Below are 14994 nucleotides of genomic sequence, written 5' to 3'. Positions count from 1 at the left end.
TGTTTACCCAGAAGCTTCACTTTTGTCCAATTCCAGGCACAGAAATCACTTTAAACACACTTATTTTAGTTGAAAAAGTAATAATTCACATCCAACAGTAATTTAAAGTCAAAAGATTAAAAGTTAAAATTTCATTATCTTTTTTTTTTTTTTTTTTTGTTCAATATTTTTATTTTATTTTCATTTTTTGTATTTTTTTTTTTAATATTGTATGTTCGACAGGTCCGGGGTCATAGGTTTTTCATCATAAAATTGATTTTATGGACTCTACCAAAAATGATTCAAAATGTCATTTGGATCGGGCCTCATGTTGAATAAATACTTTTTAAACCCTCACAGTTACCAAAATTGTCATTTTTACAGAGTTTTGCTTACTCAGAAGCTTCTCTTTTGTCCAATTTCAGGCACAGAAATCACTTTAAACACACTTATTTTAGTTGAAAAAGTAATAATTCACATCCAACAGTAATTTAAAGTCAAAAGATTAAATGTTAAAATGTCATCATCTTTTTTTATTTTATTTTTTATTTATATATATTTTTTTTAATTTTGTTCAATATTTTTTATTTATTTTTTTAATTTAATTATTATTATTTTTTAAATATTGTACGTTCGACTGGTCCGGGGTCATAGTTTTTCATCATAAAATTGATTTTATGGGCTCTACCAAAAATGATTCAAAATGTCATTTGGATCGGGCCTCATGTTGAATAACCACTTTTTAAACCCTCACAGTTACCAAAATTGTCATTTTTACAGAGTTTTGTTTACTCGGAAGCTTCACTTTTGTCCAATTCCAGGCACAGAAATCACTTTAAACACACTTATTTTAGTTGAAAAAGTAATAATTCACATCCAACAGTAATTTAAAGTCAAAAGATTAAATGTTAAAATTTCATCATCTTTTTTTTTATTTTTTTTTATTTTGGTTAATATTTTTTTTTATTTAATTATTAATTTTTTTTTTTGTATATTTTTTTTTTAATATTGTACGTTCGACTGGTCCGGGGTCATCGTTTTTCATCATAAAATTGATTTTATGGACTCTACCAAAAATGATTCAAAATGTCATTTGGATCGGGCCTCATGTTGAATAACCACTTTTTAAACCCTCACAGTTACCAAAATTGTCATTTTTACAGAGTTTTGCTTACTCAGAAGCTTCACTTTTGACCAATTTCAGGCACACAAATCACTTTAAACACACTTATTTTAGTTGAAAGAGTAATAATTCACATCCAACAGTAATTTAAAGTCAAAAGATTAAATGTTAAAATTTCATTATCTTTTATTTTTTTTAATTTTGTTCAATATTTTTATTTTATTTTATTTTTTTATTTATTTTTTTTAAATACTGTATGTTCGACTGGTCCGGGGTCATAGTTTTTCATCATAAAATTGATTTTATGGACTCTACCAAAAATGATTCAAAATGTCATTTGGATCGGGCCTCATGTTGAATAAATACTTTTTAAACCCTCACAGTTACCAAAATTGTCATTTTTACAGAGTTTTGCTTACTCAGAAGCTTCTCTTTTGTCCAATTTCAGGCACAGAAATCACTTTAAACACACTTATTTTAGTTGAAAAAGTAATAATTCACATCCAACAGTAATTTAAAGTCAAAAAATTAAATGTTAAAATTTCATCATCTTTTTTTTTTTTTTTTAATTTAAATATTTGTTTTTAAATTTTGTTCAATATTTTTATTCATTTTTTAAATTTAATTTTTTTTTTGTTAAATATTGTACATTTGACTGGTCCGGGGTAATCGTTTTTCATCATAAAATTGATTTTATGGACTCTACCAAAAATGATTCAAAATGTCATTTGGATCGGGCCTCATTTTGAATAACCACTTTTTAAACCCTCACAGTTACCAAAATTGTCATTTTTACAGTTTTGTTTACTCAGAAGCTTCACTTTTGTCCAATTCCAGGCACAGAAATCACTTTAAATGCACTTATTTTAGTTGAAAAAGTAATAATTCACATCCAACAGTAATTTAAAGTCAAAAGATGAAAAGTTAAAATGTCATTATCTTTTTTTTTTTTTTTAAATTTTGTTCAATATTTTTATTTTATTTTCATTTTTTGTATTTGTTTTTTTTTTATATTGTATGTTCGACTGGTCCGGGGTCATAGTTTTTCATCATAAAATTGATTTTATGGACTCTACCAAAAATGATTCAAAATGTCATTTGGATCGGGCCTCATGTTGAATAAATACTTTTTAAACCCTCACAGTTACCAAAATTGTCATTTTTACAGAGTTTTGCTTACTCAGAAGCTTCACTTTTGTCCAATTTCAGGCACAGAAATCACTTTAAACACACTTATTTTAGTTGAAAAAGTAATAATTCACATCCAACAGTAATTTAAAGTCAAAAGATTAAATGTTAAAATTTCATCATCTTTTTTTTTTTTTTTATTTAAATATTTTTTTTTAATTTTGTTCAATATTTTTTATTTATTTTTTAAATTTAATTATTATTTTTTTTTAAATATTTTACGTTCGACTGGTCCGGGGTCATCGTTTTTCATCATAAAATTGATTTTATGGGCTCTACCAAAAATGATTCAAAATGTCATTTGGATCGGGCCTCATGTTGAATAACCACTTTTTAAACCCTCACAGTTACCAAAATTGTCATTTTTACAGAGTTTTGTTTACTCGGAAGCTTCACTTTTGTCCAATTCCAGGCACAGAAATCACTTTAAACACACTTATTTTAGTTGAAAAAGTAATAATTCACATCCAACAGTAATTTAAAGTCAAAAGATAAAATGTTAAAATGTCATCATCTTTTTTTTATTTTATTTTTTTATTTTGGTTAATATTTTTTTTTTTTATTTATTATTATTTGTTTTTTTTGTATTTTTTTTTTTAAATATTGTACGTTCGACTGGTCCGGGGTCATCGTTTTTCATCATAAAATTGATTTTATGGACTCTACCAAAAATGATTCAAAATGTCATTTGGATCGGGCCTCATGTTGAATAACCACTTTTTAAACCCTCACAGTTACCAAAATTGTCATTTTTACAGAGTTTTGCTTACTCAGAAGCTTCACTTTTGACCAATTTCAGGCACAGAAATCACTTTAAACACACTTATTTTAGTTGAAAGAGTAATAATTCACATCCAACAGTAATTTAAAGTCAAAAAATTAAATGTTAAAATTTCATCATCTTTTTTTATTTTTTTTTTATTTATATATATTTTTTTTTAATTTTGTTCAATATTTTTATTCATTTTTTAAATGTAATTTTTTTTTATTTTAAATATTGTACATTTGACTGGTCCGGGGTCATCGTTTTTCATCATAAAATTGATTTTATGGACTCCACCAAAAATGATTCAAAATGTCATCTGGATCGGGCCTCATGTTGAATAACCACTTTTTAAACCCTCACAGTTACCAAAATTGTCATTTTTACAGAGTTTTGCTTACTCAGAAGCTTCACTTTTGTCCAATTTCAGGCACAGAAATCACTTTAAACACACTTATTTTAGTTGAAAAAGTAATAATTCACATCCAACAGTAATTTAAAGTCAAAAGATGAAAAGTTAAAATGTCATTATCTTTTTTTTTTTTTTTTAATTTTGTTCAATATTTTTATTTTATTTTCATTTTTTGTATTTGTTTTTTTTTTATATTGTATGTTCGACTGGTCCGGGGTCATAGTTTTTCATCATAAAATTGATTTTATGGACTCTACCAAAAATGATTCAAAATGTCATTTGGATCGGGCCTCATGTTGAATAAATACTTTTTAAACCCTCACAGTTACCAAAATTGTCATTTTTACAGAGTTTTGCTTACTCAGAAGCTTCACTTTTGTCCAATTTCAGGCACAGAAATCACTTTAAACACACTTATTTTAGTTGAAAAAGTAATAATTCACATCCAACAGTAATTTAAAGTCAAAAGATTAAATGTTAAAATTTCATCATCTTTTATTTTTTTTTTTATTTAAATATTTTTTTTTAATTTTGTTCAATATTTTTATTTATTTTGTAAATTTAATTATTATTTTTTTTTAAATATTGTACGTTCGACTGGTCCGGGGTCATCGTTTTTCATCATAAAATTGATTTTATGGGCTCTACCAAAAATGATTCAAAATGTCATTTGGATCGGGCCTCATGTTGAATAACCACTTTTTAAACCCTCACAGTTACCAAAATTGTCATTTTTACAGAGTTTTGTTTACTCGGAAGCTTCACTTTTGTCCAATTCCAGGCACAGAAATCACTTTAAACACACTTATTTTAGTTGAAAAAGTAATAATTCACATCCAACAGTAATTTAAAGTCAAAAGATAAAATGTTAAAATGTCATCATCTTTTTTTTATTTTATTTTTTTATTTTGGTTAATATTTTTTTTTTTTATTTATTATTATTTTTTTTTTGTATTTTTTTTTTTTAATATTGTACGTTCGACTGGTCCGGGGTCATCGTTTTTCATCATAAAATTGATTTTATGGACTCTACCAAAAATGATTCAAAATGTCAATTGGATCGGGCCTCATGTTGAATAACCACTTTTTAAACCCTCACAGTTACCAAAATTGTCATTTTTACAGTTTTGTTTACCCAGAAGCTTCACTTTTGTCCAATTCCAGGCACAGAAATCACTTTAAACACACTTATTTTAGTTGAAAAAGTAATAATTCACATCCAACAGTAATTTAAAGTCAAAAGATTAAAAGTTAAAATTTCATTATCTTTTTTTTTTTTTTTTTTTGTTCAATATTTTTATTTTATTTTCATTTTTTGTATTTTTTTTTTTAATATTGTATGTTCGACTGGTCCGGGGTCATAGGTTTTTCATCATAAAATTGATTTTATGGACTCTACCAAAAATGATTCAAAATGTCATTTGGATCGGGCCTCATGTTGAATAAATACTTTTTAAACCCTCACAGTTACCAAAATTGTCATTTTTACAGAGTTTTGCTTACTCAGAAGCTTCTCTTTTGTCCAATTTCAGGCACAGAAATCACTTTAAACACACTTATTTTAGTTGAAAAAGTAATAATTCACATCCAACAGTAATTTAAAGTCAAAAGATTAAATGTTAAAATGTCATCATCTTTTTTTATTTTATTTTTTATTTATATATATTTTTTTAATTTTGTTCAATATTTTTTATTTATTTTTTTAATTTAATTATTATTATTTTTTAAATATTGTACGTTCGACTGGTCCGGGGTCATAGTTTTTCATCATAAAATTGATTTTATGGGCTCTACCAAAAATGATTCAAAATGTCATTTGGATCGGGCCTCATGTTGAATAACCACTTTTTAAACCCTCACAGTTACCAAAATTGTCATTTTTACAGAGTTTTGTTTACTCGGAAGCTTCACTTTTGTCCAATTCCAGGCACAGAAATCACTTTAAACACACTTATTTTAGTTGAAAAAGTAATAATTCACATCCAACAGTAATTTAAAGTCAAAAGATTAAATGTTAAAATTTCATCATCTTTTTTTTTATTTTTTTTTATTTTGGTTAATATTTTTTTTTATTTAATTATTAATTTTTTTTTTGTATATTTTTTTTTTAATATTGTACGTTCGACTGGTCCGGGGTCATCGTTTTTCATCATAAAATTGATTTTATGGACTCTACCAAAAATGATTCAAAATGTCATTTGGATCGGGCCTCATGTTGAATAACCACTTTTTAAACCCTCACAGTTACCAAAATTGTCATTTTTACAGAGTTTTGCTTACTCAGAAGCTTCACTTTTGACCAATTTCAGGCACACAAATCACTTTAAACACACTTATTTTAGTTGAAAGAGTAATAATTCACATCCAACAGTAATTTAAAGTCAAAAGATTAAATGTTAAAATTTCATTATCTTTTATTTTTTTTAATTTTGTTCAATATTTTTATTTTATTTTATTTTTTTATTTTTTTTTTTTAAATACTGTATGTTCGACTGGTCCGGGGTCATAGTTTTTCATCATAAAATTGATTTTATGGACTCTACCAAAAATGATTCAAAATGTCATTTGGATCGGGCCTCATGTTGAATAAATACTTTTTAAACCCTCACAGTTACCAAAATTGTCATTTTTACAGAGTTTTGCTTACTCAGAAGCTTCTCTTTTGTCCAATTTCAGGCACAGAAATCACTTTAAACACACTTATTTTAGTTGAAAAAGTAATAATTCACATCCAACAGTAATTTAAAGTCAAAAAATTAAATGTTAAAATTTCATCATCTTTTTTTTGTTTTTTTAAATTTAAATATTTGTTTTTAAATTTTGTTCAATATTTTTATTCATTTTTTAAATTTAATTTTTTTTTTGTTAAATATTGTACATTTGACTGGTCCGGGGTAATCGTTTTTCATCATAAAATTGATTTTATGGACTCTACCAAAAATGATTCAAAATGTCATTTGGATCGGGCCTCATTTTGAATAACCACTTTTTAAACCCTCACAGTTACCAAAATTGTCATTTTTACAGTTTTGTTTACTCAGAAGCTTCACTTTTGTCCAATTCCAGGCACAGAAATCACTTTAAATGCACTTATTTTAGTTGAAAAAGTAATAATTCACATCCAACAGTAATTTAAAGTCAAAAGATGAAAAGTTAAAATGTCATTATCTTTTTTTTTTTTTTTAAATTTTGTTCAATATTTTTATTTTATTTTCATTTTTTGTATTTGTTTTTTTTTTATATTGTATGTTCGACTGGTCCGGGGTCATAGTTTTTCATCATAAAATTGATTTTATGGACTCTACCAAAAATGATTCAAAATGTCATTTGGATCGGGCCTCATGTTGAATAAATACTTTTTAAACCCTCACAGTTACCAAAATTGTCATTTTTACAGAGTTTTGCTTACTCAGAAGCTTCACTTTTGTCCAATTTCAGGCACAGAAATCACTTTAAACACACTTATTTTAGTTGAAAAAGTAATAATTCACATCCAACAGTAATTTAAAGTCAAAAGATTAAATGTTAAAATTTCATCATCTTTTTTTTTTTTTTTATTTAAATATTTTTTTTTAATTTTGTTCAATATTTTTTATTTATTTTTTAAATTTAATTATTATTTTTTTTTAAATATTTTACGTTCGACTGGTCCGGGGTCATCGTTTTTCATCATAAAATTGATTTTATGGGCTCTACCAAAAATGATTCAAAATGTCATTTGGATCGGGCCTCATGTTGAATAACCACTTTTTAAACCCTCACAGTTACCAAAATTGTCATTTTTACAGAGTTTTGTTTACTCGGAAGCTTCACTTTTGTCCAATTCCAGGCACAGAAATCACTTTAAACACACTTATTTTAGTTGAAAAAGTAATAATTCACATCCAACAGTAATTTAAAGTCAAAAGATAAAATGTTAAAATATCATCATCTTTTTTTTATTTTATTTTTTTATTTTGGTTAATATTTTTTTTTTTTATTTATTATTATTTGTTTTTTTTGTATTTTTTTTTTTAAATATTGTACGTTCGACTGGTCCGGGGTCATCGTTTTTCATCATAAAATTGATTTTATGGACTCTACCAAAAATGATTCAAAATGTCATTTGGATCGGGCCTCATGTTGAATAACCACTTTTTAAACCCTCACAGTTACCAAAATTGTCATTTTTACAGAGTTTTGCTTACTCAGAAGCTTCACTTTTGACCAATTTCAGGCACAGAAATCACTTTAAACACACTTATTTTAGTTGAAAGAGTAATAATTCACATCCAACAGTAATTTAAAGTCAAAAGATGAAATGTTAAAATTTCATTATCTTTTTTTTTTTTTTAATTTTGTTCAATATTTTTTTTTTTTTTTTTTTTTTTTTTTTTAAATACTGTATGTTCGACTGGTCCGGGGTCATAGTTTTTCATCATAAAATTGATTTTATGGACTCTACCAAAAATGATTCAAAATGTCATTTGGATCGGGCCTCATGTTGAATAAATACTTTTTAAACCCTCACAGTTACCAAAATTGTCATTTTTACAGAGTTTTGCTTACTCAGAAGCTTCTCTTTTGTCCAATTTCAGGCACAGAAATCACTTTAAACACACTTATTTTAGTTGAAAAAGTAATAATTCACATCCAACAGTAATTTAAAGTCAAAAAATTAAATGTTAAAATTTCATCATCTTTTTTTATTTTTTTTTTATTTATATATATTTTTTTTTAATTTTGTTCAATATTTTTATTCATTTTTTAAATGTAATTTTTTTTTATTTTAAATATTGTACATTTGACTGGTCCGGGGTCATCGTTTTTCATCATAAAATTGATTTTATGGACTCCACCAAAAATGATTCAAAATGTCATCTGGATCGGGCCTCATGTTGAATAACCACTTTTTAAACCCTCACAGTTACCAAAATTGTCATTTTTACAGAGTTTTGCTTACTCAGAAGCTTCACTTTTGTCCAATTTCAGGCACAGAAATCACTTTAAACACACTTATTTTAGTTGAAAAAATAATAATTCACATCCAACAGTAATTTAAAGTCAAAAGATTAAATGTTAAAATTTCATTATCTTTTTTTTTTTTTTTTAATTTTGTTCAATATTTTTATTATATTTTCATTTTTTGTATTATTTTTTTTTAATATTGTATGTTCGACTGGTCCGGGGTCATAGTTTTTCATCATAAAATTGATTTTATGGACTCTACCAAAAATGATTCAAAATGTCATTTGGATCGGGCCTCATGTTGAATAAATACTTTTTAAACCCTCACAGTTACCAAAATTGTCATTTTTACAGAGTTTTGCTTACTCAGCAGCTTCACTTTTGTCCAATTTCAGGCACAGAAATCACTTTAAACACACTATTTTAGTTGAAAAAGTAATAATTCACATCCAAAAGTAATTTAAAGTCAAAAGATTAAATGTTAAAATTTCATCATCATTTTTTTTTTTTTTTATTTAAATATTTTTTTTTAAATTTTGTTCAATATTTTTATTTTATTTTTTAAATAAAATTTTTTTTTTTTAAATATTGTACGTTTGACTGGTCCGGGGTCATCGTTTTTCATCATAAAATTGATTTTATGGACTCCACCAAAAATGATTCAAAATGTCATCTGGATCGGGCCTCATGTTGAATAACCACTTTTTAAACCCTCACAGTTACCAAAATTGTCATTTTTACAGAGTTTTGCTTACTCAGAAGCTTCACTTTTGTCCAATTTCAGGCACAGAAATCACTTTAAACACACTTATTTTAGTTGAAAAAGTAATAATTCACATCCAACAGTAATTTAAAGTCAAAAGATTAAATGTTAAAATTTCATCATCATTTTTTTTTTTTTATTTAAATTTCTTTTTTTAAATTTTGTTCAATATTTTTTATTTATTTTTTTAATTTAATTATTTTTTTTTTTTAAATATTGTACGTTCGACTGGTCTGGGGTCATCGTTTTTCATCATAAAATTGATTTTATGGACTCCACCAAAAATGATTCAAAATGTCATCTGGATCGGGCCTCATGTTGAATAACCACTTTTTAAACCCTCACAGTTACCAAAATTGTCCTTTTTACAGAGTTTTGCTTACTCAGAAGCTTCACTTTTGACCAATTTCAGGCACAGAAATCACTTTAAACACACTTATTTTAGTTGAAAAAGTAATAATTCACATCCAACAGTAATTTAAAATCAAAAGATTAAATGTTAAAATTTCATCATCTTTTTTTTATTTTTTTAATTTTGTTCAATATTTTTATTTTATTTTCATTTTTTGTATTTATTTTTTTAAAATATTGTATGTTCGACTGGTCCGGGGTCATAGTTTTTCATCATAAATTGATTTTATGGACTCTACCAAAAATGATTCAAAATGTCATTTGGATCGGGCCTCATGTTGAATAACCACTTTTTAAACCCTCACAGTTACCAAAATTGTCATTTTTACAGAGTTTTGTTTACTCGGAAGCTTCACTTTTGTCCAATTCCAGGCACAGAAATCACTTTAAACACACTTATTTTAGTTGAAAAAGTAATAATTCACATCCAACAGTAATTTAAAGTCAAAAGATTAAATGTTAAAATTTCATCATCTTTTTTTTTTTTTTTTTATTTTGTTCAATATTTTTATTTTATTTTCATTTTTTGTATTTATTTTTTTAAAATATTGTATGTTCGACTGGTCCGGGGTCATAGTTTTTCATCATAAATTGATTTTATGGACTCTACCAAAAATGATTCAAAATGTCATTTGGATCGGGCCTCATGTTGAATAACCACTTTTTAAACCCTCACAGTTACCAAAATTGTCATTTTTACAGAGTTTTGCTTACTCAGAAGCTTCACTTTTGACCAATTTCAGGCACAGAAATCACTTTAAACACACTTATTTTAGTTGAAAAAGTAATAATTCACATCCAACAGTAATTTAAAATCAAAAGATTAAATGTTAAAATTTCATCATCTTTTTTTTATTTTTTTAATTTTGTTCAATATTTTTATTTTATTTTCATTTTTTGTATTTATTTTTTTAAAATATTGTATGTTCGACTGGTCCGGGGTCATAGTTTTTCATCATAAATTGATTTTATGGACTCTACCAAAAATGATTCAAAATGTCATTTGGATCGGGCCTCATGTTGAATAACCACTTTTTAAACCCTCACAGTTACCAAAATTGTCATTTTTACAGAGTTTTGTTTACTCGGAAGCTTCACTTTTGTCCAATTCCAGGCACAGAAATCACTTTAAACACACTTATTTTAGTTGAAAAAGTAATAATTCACATCCAACAGTAATTTAAAGTCAAAAGATTAAATGTTAAAATTTCATCATCTTTTTTTTTTTTTTTTTTATTTTGTTCAATATTTTTATTTTATTTTCATTTTTTGTATTTATTTTTTTAAAATATTGTATGTTCGACTGGTCCGGGGTCATAGTTTTTCATCATAAATTGATTTTATGGACTCTACCAAAAATGATTCAAAATGTCATTTGGATCGGGCCTCATGTTGAATAACCACTTTTTAAACCCTCACAGTTACCAAAATTGTCATTTTTACAGAGTTTTGCTTACTCAGAAGCTTCACTTTTGTCGAATTTCAGGCACAGAAATCACTTTAAACACACTTATTTTAGTTGAAAAAGTAATATTTCACATCCAACAGTAATTTAGAGTCAAAAGATTAAATGTTAAAATTTCATCATCATTTATTTTTTTTTTTAATTTAAATATTTTTTTTTAAATTTTGTTCAATATTTTTTATTTATTTTTTAAATTTAATTTTTTTTATGTTTTAAATATTGTACGTTTGACTGGTCCGGGGTCATCGTTTTTCATCATAAAATTGATTTTATGGACTCCACCAAAAATGATTCAAAATGTCATCTGGATCGGGCCTCATGTTGAATAACAACTTTTTAAACCCTCACAGTTACCAAAATTGTCATTTTTACAGAGTTTTGCTTACTCAGAAGCTTCACTTTTGTCCAATTTCAGGCACAGAAATAACTTTAAACACACTTATTTTAGTTGAAAAAATAATAATTCACATCCAACAGTAATTTAAAGTCAAAAGATTAAATGTAAAAATGTCATCTTTTTTTATTTAAAATTTATTTATTCTTGTTTTTTTTAATTTTGGTTAATATTTTAATTTTTTTATTTATTATTATTATTTTTTGTATTTTTTTTTTTTTTAAATATTGTACTTTCGACTCGTCCGGGGTCATCGTTTTTCATCATAAAATTGATTTTATGGACTCTACCAAAAATGATTCAAAATGTCATTTGGATCGGGCCTCATGTTGAATAACCACTTTTTAAACCCTCACAGTTACCAAAATTGTCATTTTTACAGTTTTGTTTACTCCGAAGCTTCACTTTTGTCCAATTCCAGGCACAGAAATCACTTTAAACACACTTATTTTAGTTGAAAAAGTAATAATTCACATCCAACAGTAATTTAAAGTCAAAAGATTAAAAGTTAAAATTTCATTATCTTTTTGTTTTTTTTTAATTTTGTTCAATATTTTTATTTTATTTTAATTTTTTGTATTTTTTTTTTTTAATATTGTATGTTCGACTGGTCCGGGGTCATAGTTTTTCATCATAAAATTGATTTTATGGACTCTACCAAAAATGATTCAAAATGTCATTTGGATCGGGCCTCATGTTGAATAAATACTTTTTAAACCCTCACAGTTACCAAAATTGTCATTTTTACAGAGTTTTTCTTACTCAGAAGCTTCACTTTTGTCCAATTTCAGGCACCGAAATCACTTTAAACACACTTATTTTAGTTGAAAAAGTAATAATTCACATCCAACAGTAATTTAAAGTCAAAAGATTAAATGTTAAAATTTCATCATCTTTTTTTTTTTTTTTAAATTTAAATATATTTTTTTTAATTTTGTTCAATATTTTTTATTTATTTTTTAAATGTAAATTATTATTTTTTTTTTAAATATTGTACGTTTGACTGGTCCGGGGTCATCGTTTTTCATCATAAAATTGATTTTATGGACTCCACCAAAAATGATTCAAAATGTCATCTGGATCGGGCCTCATGTTGAATAACCACTTTTTAAACCCTCACAGTTACCAAAATTGTCATTTTTACAGAGTTTTGCTTACTCAGAAGCTTCACTTTTGTCCAATTTCAGGCACAGAAATCACTTTAAACACACTTATTTTAGTTGGAAAAATAATAATTCACATCCAACAGTAATTTAAAGTCAAAAGATTAAATGTTAAAATTTCATGATCTTTTTTTATTTTTTTTTATTTTGTTCAATATTTTTATTTTATTTTTTTTGTATTTATTTTTTTTAAATATTGTATGTTCGACTGGTCCGGGGTCATCGTTTTTCATCATAAAATTGATTTTATGGACTCTACCAAAAATGATTCAAAATGTCATTTGGATCGGGCCTCATGTTGAATAACCACTTTTTAAACCCTCACAGTTACCAAAATTGTCATTTTTACAGTTTTGTTTACTCAGAAGCTTCACTTTTGTCCAATTCCAGGCACAGAAATCACTTTAAACACACTTATTTTAGTTGAAAAAGTAATAATTCACATCCAAAAGTAATTTAAAGTCAAAAGATTAAAAGTTAAAATTTCATTATCTTTTTTTATTTTTATTTTGTTCAATATTTTTATTTTATTTTCATTTTTTGTATTTTTTTTTTTTAATATTGTATGTTCGACTGGTCCGGGGTCATAGTTTTTCATCATAAAATTGATTTTATGGACTCTACCAAAAATTATTCAAAATGTCATTTGGATCGGGCCTCATGTTGAATAAATACTTTTTAAACCCTCACAGTTACCAAAATTGTCATTTTTACAGAGTTTTGCTTACTCAGAAGCTTCTCTTTTGTCCAATTTCAGGCACAGAAATCACTTTAAACACACTTATTTTAGTTGAAAAAGTAATAATTCACATCCAACAGTAATTTAAAGTCAAAAGATTAAATGTTCAAATTTCATCATCTTTTTTTTTTTTTTTTATTTATATATTTTTTTTTAATTTTGTTCAATATTTTTTTTTTTTTTTTATTTAATTATTATTATTTTTTAAATATTGTACGTTCGACTGGTCCGGGGTCATAGTTTTTCATCATAAAATTGATTTTATGGGCTCTACCAAAAATGATTCAAAATGTCATTTGGATCGGGCCTCATGTTGAATAACCACTTTTTAAACCCTCACAGTTACCAAAATTGTCATTTTTACAGAGTTTTGTTTACTCGGAAGCTTCACTTTTGTCCAATTCCAGGCACAGAAATCACTTTAAACACACTTATTTTAGTTGAAAAAGTAATAATTCACATCCAACAGTAATTTAAAGTCAAAAGATTAAATGTTAAAATTTCATCATCTTTTTTTTTATTTTTTTTTATTTTGGTTAATATATATTTTTTTTTTATTTATTATTATTTTATTTTTTTTGTATTTTTTTTTTTAATATTGTACGTTTGACTGGTCCGGGGTCATAGTTTTTCATCATAAAATTGATTTTATGGACTCTACCAAAAATGATTCAAAATGTCATTTGGATCGGGCCTCATGTTGAATAAATACTTTTTAAACCCTCACAGTTACCAAAATTGTCATTTTTACAGAGTTTTGCTTACTCAGAAGCTTCTCTTTTGTCCAATTTCAGGCACAGAAATCACTTTAAACACACTTATTTTAGTTGAAAAAGTAATAATTCACATCCAACAGTAATTTAAAGTCAAAAAATTAAATGTTAAAATTTCATCATCTTTTATTTTTTTTTTTAATTTAAATATATTTTTTTTAAATTTTGTTCAATATTTTTATTCATTTTTTTTATTTAAATTTTTTTTTTTTAAATATTGTACATTTGACTGGTCCGGGGTCATCGTTTTTCATCATAAAATTGATTTTATGGACTCTACCAAAAATGATTCAAAATGTCATTTGGATCGGGCCTCATGTTGAATAACCACTTTTTAAACCCTCACAGTTACCAAAATTGTCATTTTTACAGTTTTGTTTACTCAGAAGCTTCACTTTTGTCCAATTCCAGGCACAGAAATCACTTTAATTGCACTTATTTTAGTTGAAAAAGTAATAATTCACATCCAACAGTAATTTAAAGTCAAAAGATTAAAAGTTAAAATGTCATTATCTTTTTTTTTTTTTTTTTATTTTGTTCAATATTTTTATTTTATTTTCATTTTTTGTATTTGTTTTTTTTTATATTGTATGTTCGACTGGTCCGGGGTCATAGTTTTTCATCATAAAATTGATTTTATGGACTCTACCAAAAATGATTCAAAATGTCATTTGGATCGGGCCTCATGTTGAATAAATACTTTTTAAACCCTCACAGTTACCAAAATTGTCATTTTTACAGAGTTTTGCTTACTCAGAAGCTTCACTTTTGTCCAATTTCAGGCACAGAAATCACTTTAAACACACTTATTTTAGTTGAAAAAGTAATAATTCACATCCAACAGTAATTTAAAGTCAAAAGATTAAATGTTAAA

The sequence above is a fragment of the Lissotriton helveticus genome, chromosome 4_1 (assembly GCF_964261635.1).
Source record: "Lissotriton helveticus chromosome 4_1, aLisHel1.1, whole genome shotgun sequence".
Taxonomy (NCBI): Eukaryota; Metazoa; Chordata; class Amphibia; order Caudata; family Salamandridae; genus Lissotriton; species Lissotriton helveticus.
Note: the sequence above shows the minus strand (reverse complement) of the source record.